This window comes from Squalius cephalus (assembly GCF_949319135.1).
Source record: "Squalius cephalus genome assembly, chromosome: 3".
Lineage (NCBI taxonomy): Eukaryota > Metazoa > Chordata > Actinopteri > Cypriniformes > Leuciscidae > Squalius > Squalius cephalus.
This window is the reverse complement of record NC_137124.1, coordinates 40,858,252-40,866,491: the sequence shown is the minus strand read 5'-3', so window position 1 is coordinate 40,866,491 and position 8,240 is coordinate 40,858,252. Positions and strand designations below refer to the sequence as shown.

The 8,240-nt window shown below is 38.0% G+C and overlaps 1 long non-coding RNA gene across 1 annotated transcript; it reads left to right on the top strand.

Moving 5' to 3' along the window:
• Positions 1 to 6,218: 6,218 nt before the first annotated feature.
• Positions 6,219 to 6,925, top strand: LOC307155864. Its single transcript, XR_013820598.1, has 3 exons — positions 6,219 to 6,310; positions 6,409 to 6,572; positions 6,706 to 6,925. It is a non-coding gene; the product is annotated as an uncharacterized lncRNA (long non-coding RNA).
• The last annotated feature ends 1,315 nt before the right edge of the window (positions 6,926 to 8,240 follow it).

Genomic DNA, 8,240 nt, shown 5'->3' with positions numbered 1-8,240 from the left:
TTTGCTATTGGTATTTAGTTTGGTTAACAAATCGAGAGCTTAGAATTATAAGGTTCTATCTCTGTTTATTGTAGTTTATTGAGGATCAAAGTTTTTAAACTCGGTTTATGTTTTGTGAGATGGAACCTTTTATTTTATTAATAACTACTAACAAAATATTTTTTTTACAAAAATAACACCACACAGGCATTAATAAACACCTAATGAATCAGATTGTCAAAAACTCAATTTCGACCAAAAGTGGAGATAGAACCTTATAATTCTAAGCTCACGAAATGTTAAACATTGAAAAAAATAAAGAGAAATTTTGGCTGTTCAAGATCAATAAAATGTTGTGCTTAATCAGAACATGCTTCTTTTTTGCTTATGTCCACAAATAATGTGTTATTGTTTTTGATGTACACGTGATTAAAACGTTTTATTGACGTTCAGGTCTGACTGGACCAATTTTGGACCTTTTTAGAACCTTTGTCAAGATGTGAAGGCTAAACCTCAAGACTTGATTGTCTTTCACGATGTTACACAATAGGTGTGTGATTATTTTATATGCAGGCTTATACACTTAAATTATGCAGCAACACATTTAAACACATATGACGACGCATTTAGACGTCCAGGGACGCGCAGAAGAGACGTGGAATTCACGGCCAGAAAAGACGTGGAATTCACGGCCAGAAAAGACGTCGGTTCAACTTCCATTTTGGAACTATTTTTCAACCATGACGGGACGTCTCGGACGGACGTCTTTTCAACGGTCATTAAACGTCCAAATGTTTGCTGGGTTGTGAAGAATTTTCTGAGCCTGATGAAGTCGGTATAAATATCCCAGCAAACATTTGGACGTTTAATGACCGTTGAAAAGACGTCCGACAGAGACGTCCCGTCATGGTTGAAAAATAGTTCCAAAATGGAAGTTGAACCGACATCTTTGACGTCGTCTGGCCGTGAATTCCACGTCTTTTCTGGCCGTGAATTCCACGTCTCTTCTGCGCGTCCCTGGACGTCTAAATGCGTCGTCATATGTGTTTAAATGTGTTGCTGCATAATTTAAGTGTATATATAAGCCTGCATATAAAATAATCACACACCTATTGTGTAACATAGTGAAAGGCAATCAAGTCTTGAGGTTTACACATCTTGACAAAGGTTCTAAAAAGGTCCAAAATAGGTCCAGTCAGACCTGGACGTCAATAAAACGTTTTAATCAAGTGTACATCAAAAACAATAACACATTATTTGTGGACATAAGCAAAAAAGAAGCATGTTCTGATTAACATTTTATTGATCTTGAACAGCCAAAATTTCTCTTTATTTTTTTCAATGTTTAACATTTCGTGAGCTTAGAATTATAAGGTTCTATCTCCACTTTTGGTTGAAATTGAGTTTTTGACAATCTGATTCATTAGGTGTTTATTAATGCCTGTGTGGTGTTATTTTTGTAAAAAAATATTTTGTTAGTAGTTATTAATAAAATAAAAAGGTTCCATCTCACAAAACATAAACCGAGTTTAAAAACTTTGATGCTCAATAAACTACAATAAACGGAGATAGAACCTTATAATTCTAAGCTCTCGATTTGTTAACCAAACTAAAATACCAATTGCAAAATACTGAATTATTATATAAAGGGATAGTTCACCCAAAAATGAAAATTATGTAATTTACTCACCAAATTCCAAAACTGTATGAGTTTCTTTCTTCTGCTGAACACAAAAGAAGATATTTTGAAGAATGTTTGTAACCAAGCAAATAGAGCATCCATTGACTACCATTATTGGAGAAAAAATGATTATGGTAGTTAATGGGAAGCGACATCTGCTTGGTTACAAACATTCTTCCAAACATCTTTGTGTTTAGCATAACATAGAAAGGTATACAGGTTTGAAACATGAGGTTGAGTAAATGATGACAATTTTCATTTTTGGGTGAACTATCCCTTAAACACATTGTTTGGCTCATTTTTTGTATCCACCACCCCCTCTTCCTGGAGCATGTTTCAGGTGTTCTGCCATTGCTGCATCAATTTCAGAGTCTGTAGCATTTGGGCTCCACCTCTTCACAGCATCTAAGGGAAGAGAATATATTTATTTTTAAAATAAATAAAATTAAAAATTTGAGGTAAATGACATGCACTTATTTTCAAAATATTTTTATGGTCTACAGCTAAATTTAAAAAACCATGGAACAAGATGAATGAATAATGAATGAAACATTAGAAAAAGGTAATCAACATGCATTAAATTTGATTTTATTGTATAAAAGATGTTCTGCTTTAAATTGGTGTTAGATCAGTTGAGGGGAACAGCATTTGTCCCCTGCCTCTTAAATACCACTGTGGTGCCCTTGAGAAAGAGCCTTAAATAGGTGTGTAACTGTGAGAAAGTGAACAGGACATTTCTGATAAAGACAGGTGGGCTGTGATGTCCCCTGAATAGACATGTTTAGCAATTCTAAAATTACAAAATATTTTTAAAGCAGTTACTGAAAACATACATGTTCAAATCCAGCTAAACATTTCATTCTATTTCAGATAATTTACTTTCTGAAAGAAACTCTCACAAGGCTACATTAATAAGTTACAGTAATAACTTTGACTGTATCATTAAACATTCTTTATACTATGGTATACCGTTGTATACGTTCAAAGTAACTTTTAGCCTACTAGCTAATTTTAGCCAAACTCAGTTAGCCAATTTCAGTTGACAATGTGGGCATCATTTCTTTCGGTTCATTAATGTCAAACAAGTAAAACTCTAGCACGTTAATCTAATAATACAAAATGTACGTACCCAACAGTAGATTTCTAATAATATGGATGGATACAAGTACAACACGCGCCTCAATTCCTCCTCTCCTCGTGGTTGTTCAAACTTCAATGTTCCCGAGTCTATGGGGAGAACGCGTTAACATCTCGCAAGATAATCTAACCTATCGCGGGATTTTGTAATGTCGCGAGATCTTTTGTTACATCTTGGCAGCACAGTTTTGGCAATTACATCCATGATTACATCCAACTCAGACATATATGGTGACCGAATATATTTCTGTTTTACATGTATATGCATACATTCCATAAAAAAAATAACAACGAATACATCAGGTTCAACAGGTTGAAATAATGACTAAAATGCAGTGGCTTTGCAATCACTTAACCACACTGGGCACTCTGTGATTATAATTTTTTTAAACAAGATAAAGTAAATATATTTACTTTGTATACAAATCGTGTATTTCATAAAGATAATTCCTGGTTTTTTTTTTTTCTGTCTTGCTTGACTAGACGTGTAAAAGACGTCATTGGACGTGTAGCCTATTCACAGCCTTGACTAGACGTGTAAAGGACATCAGTGGACGTCTTCACAACCTCTTAAAAACTACTTGGGCAATTAAATTAATTATTGCAGTATTAACCATGCAAGGATTAAGCACAGCTTTTGCATATTTCACAAGGATTTCATAGAGGGTCATGATGGACTATATGCACGTGTAAAAGACGTCGCCAGGTGACGTCCTCTCATCCGATACACTACATATTGAACTACAAGTAGCTAAAAGTCAAAATAACAATTATACATGCAACCCTTATACATGCAACCCCAGAGAACTGTAGACATGTACAAATGTATCTGAATGCATTTTTAGGAAATGTTCTGTGTTACATATTTTTACCTATTTGCTGTCCTACCGCGACTATTTTTGGCCAGGGACACGACGTTGCCGTCGGACCAATGTTTGCTGGGTCCTGAACCTACCCCAGATTTACCCGACCAGCCTACAACAGAATAACTTCACCAAGAGATTTAAGCTTTTAAGAGAGGAAAGGGATGATGCTAGGAGAGAGAGGGATGAGGCACAACAGAGGTGTAAAGCAAGCATTTTGAAAGAGAATGATGAGAAGTGCAAATTAATGACCGGTGTTTCCTGGACAGTTTTTGTTGTAATTCATAAATTTCTTTCTCCGTTCATTCCATTCAATCGGCTCTGCAAATTGACCTCAGAAGACCAGTTATTTGTCACACTGCTAAAGCTGCGCCAAAACCCAACAACACCTGTACTGGCTGAAATGTTTGGGCTAAATAGAACAACAGTTTTACGTGTGTTCACAAAGTGGGTAGATGTCATGTATGCCAAAATGGCATTCCTAATACGCTGGCCTGATAGAGAGTGCATATGAGATTCAATACCATCAGAAATGTGATTCCAGTTTCCCCACCTGACAAGCATCATTGATTGTTTCGAAGTAAGGATCGAGCGTCCAAAGAAACTGAAAGCTCGGTTAAAGGTGCTCTAAGTGATGTTGGGTGACGTCATTTCTTGTTGACGTTCGAAGTATTGTCAAACAAAACGGAGGCTAGCTAGACCCTCCCTCCTCCTCATCCACGCACTAACCCCCCAAACCCCACCCCCAAATCATTCTTGTCGGTTATTGGCTGGATCAGTTTGTTATGTTTCGTGTTGCGGGCGAGCCCAGTTTGTTTTTCTTGCAGTTTGTGGAGCCTGGGCTGTCTACAGAGACCGCGTTTTTTTTACAGTGTGTTCAGGGGACAGGCAGCTAGCGGGTGGTGAGGAGATGTTTGCTGTATGTGACAAAAAATATTTTGGCCTAAAAAACGCGTGACATCGCTTAGAGCACCTTTAAGTAGAATGACTTTTCAATCTATCACTACACCACAATCTGAATTTCTTGCAAAAATGCATGTCTGTTATACAACTTACAATTTATGATTTTTGTGTTTCAGTGCAAAGACCTACTCAAATTATAAGAAGTGGACAACAGCTAAATATTTAATCGCCTGTCATCCATCTGGATGCATCACCTTCCTTTCAAAAGGCTGGGGGGGTCGGGCATCTGATGTCCATATTGTGAGGCAGTCTGGCTTTTTATCTTCCAGCTACCACAAGCCAGGAGACCAGGGGCCTCATTTATAAAGCTTGCGTATGCACAAAACGGGGCTGAAAACATGCGTACGCCAGTTCCTGCGCAAAAGGTGGGATTTATAAAGAAAAATTTGACGGGAAAATTTGCGCACCTGCACGCAAACTCTGACCCATGCGTACGAACGTTTTGGAGATGGAGCACTTTGGCGACACCGATGGTGAGCTGGAGTTAAATGTATTTTTGGTCACTTTTATACAGAAAATCTAAAGAAAATTAAACATATACAGAAAGATTATACAAATACAATTTCAATCACCAAGCCTGTCACTTGAAGCAAATATCCATTCCTTCTTAAATGTCCGCGGCAGCTAGCGCGTTGAGCCGTTTAGTGAAACTGACGCAAATAACAGTTTAAATAAATAAAATACTTCTGATATAAACATTTATATTAAGTATGCCATTCAAATTAATGGAGTTAAACACTTAAACATGAAATCATTACTGAAGTTATTTTTTTAAATTCAATCATTAGAAATATTAGTTGTGGATGCGATTGTTTTTGAACACTTTTCCTGTGGCGTGCTTTAATGTTTTAACCACAGAGATAATTGCTTATCATGATAATACCAGATTGTATGAGAAAATAGTTTCGTGCAAATAATGCCCAAGGCCTATCTGTTTCCATTAAAAATATAAATCAATTAAAAATACAATTCGGCAAGTGGAAAAGATTGAGAAAAACTTTCTCTGAAATGTATTTTACACTATTTGATTTATGTAGGCTATTCAAAAACAAGGCAAGGATAGACAACTACTTGATTTGTGTTAATGTAATGTTTCTTGTACCGTTTATATCATTTGCATATGATTATTCATCCACGTGATAACGTTTAAGTTATCACGTGGATGAATAATCATATGCAAATGATATGTAGATGAGGATCTGCATAGTAAAACTAGGCGTTGTAAGCTCCATATATGGTTATTTCGGGTGGAGACGCATGTACGCACAATCTTCCGCTGACTGGGATTTATAAAGTGAATTCTGCGCAGGTTCTGGCGTACGCACGGTTTTATAAGTCTGAATATTTTTTTGCGTACGCCATTTTTGGCTTTCGGGCGCACGTACACTTTTAGTAAGGTTCCTACGCACAGTTTTATAAATGAGGCCCCAGGTATGTACTAGTTTGTGCAGATGTAGCTGGGAACATTACTTGTGAAAATACCCCTGACCTTTTTTAATCAATGAATTGTTTGTATGTTTGAATTCTCTATTACAGATACTGGCTGACAGGGGTTTTACTCTTGTGGAAGATTTTGCTGTTCTCTGTGCCCATTTGGTCATGCCAGCTTTCACTCGTGGCCGGAAACAACTGCCTGGGAAAGAAGTTGAGGAGTCACGTGTGAAATCGAATATCAGAATTCACATAGGTAAGAATTTTTATTTGAGATAATTATAAATATTATATTATTTTGTAAATAAAATACAACAACAACAAAAAAAGATGAGATATTTCTTTTTTTTTAAGAAAGAGTGATTGGGGTCCTCAAGGGACGGTTCCACATCCTGGATGGTCCGATTCCAATGCGTTTGGTGAAGAGCCTAATGGATGAAAGGCAAAACAAAGAAGACACAACAATTGACAAGATTGTTCATGTGTGTGCAGCTTTAGTCAACATGTCCAGCAGTGAGGTAAGTTAACAATAACAATCCCAGATGACAATCCACATACCTGTTGAAGGCAATATTGCTCATTTACAGCTCATTTTCAATTAACTATTGCACCTATATCATGAACTGTAGCATGAAATGTCTGGCTTTACAGGTCTAACTGTCCTATTGGGAAGTACCATGACTCTGCTCCTCTGCTTGTCCCTGCTATGATGCCTGAAGTACCATCACTCTGCTCCTGCCCTGCTCTGCTGGTTCCTGTCATGATGCCTTCACTGCCACCACCACTTCCTTTTCTGCTGCCCTTTCTCTTGCCTTTGACTGCACTCTTGTCATTTGCTCCACTACTCCCTGCCTTAGTGCCTGCAATAGTGGCACTACTACAACTGGCAGGGTTGTGCTCCAGTTCCTAATCATAGGAAAATTACTTATATAAAAAAGCAATGATAGAATTGAAATGATAGATTAATTGTACATCATAAAATATGTACAGTGAGATTGATGATAATGTAGATACTGAATATTCAATAAAATAAATGTATTGCCAATTTGATTGTTTGTTTTTGAATGGTGTTTAAATGAAAGTCCAATGTTAAAACATACTATGTGTATTTGCGGTATCATAATCTGGCAAGTTCATGCAGATGATAGTAAACCGTGCGGTGTACCTGAGTGTTTAGGGTCAGTCTTGGTAGAATGTGGCAGGTCCAGAAATCGGTGATGGTTCCCACAGCAGAGCAGATGAAGTCTTCACTTCTGGGTACCCGAAAGATGACGCACAACTGTGGAGTCCATGTTATGAAATAAAAGTAGGAACTCTTTGTCAAAAACATCTCCATCTGCGCCTACAAAATAATGACACATACTGTACCCATCCATACTGTAAAGAACTTGCCCTTTCCCGCCTCTCTTCAGCCTTCAACATTGGGAAAATATTTTAGAGCATTTTGCAATCAAATGGCTGTTCATTTTTGTACTATATTGTATACCTGGGTAAAGTAGGGGTGATTGTTTTTCAAAATGGTTGCGCTCTGCAGGTGTCCTCTGAGGTCGTGGAGCCACTGATCTAGACTGCTGCCCATGTCTTGGCCCCAGTTGAAGGGACACTTGGCCTCAACAACTCCTGGCCCACAACAGTCACACATTACATAGACATCACAAGATGCCCCAATGAATGGTTTGTCCTGTGAGACACGGAACCCAGCCCTCTTCACCTGCAAGTTGACATGTGATGTTCCCACTTGGTCATGCAGATAAATCTGGTTCGAAGTTCCTTGTTTTGGTTGGCCAATCCCTAATGCTATCTTATATGTTTCAAGGGCGTCACTCTCATGATTCCTACCCCAGAGGATACATGGGGTCTTAATGGCTCTGTTCTTAGGTTGACATATGGTATTAATGAGTGATGGAGCAGGAGTGGTGGGAGAGGTGTGAAGAACTCTGTGTGCAATTGATCCTGTGACCCTGCCAACTCTATGTCTGTGCCATAAGGCGCTGCTCGTCTGGTTTACAGTTTCTCTATCAATGCTCAATATATCATCCTCTGATATGCCATCAAGATTGTGGAACCACAGCTTTGCTGATCTTGTAAATTTTCTGTGTGTTTTAAGGCCCACTGCACTGGTTCCTGTGGAGGACAACATCTCCAATAGTTGCATTTGCTGGGCTTCTGTAGCTGGAGGTACAGGT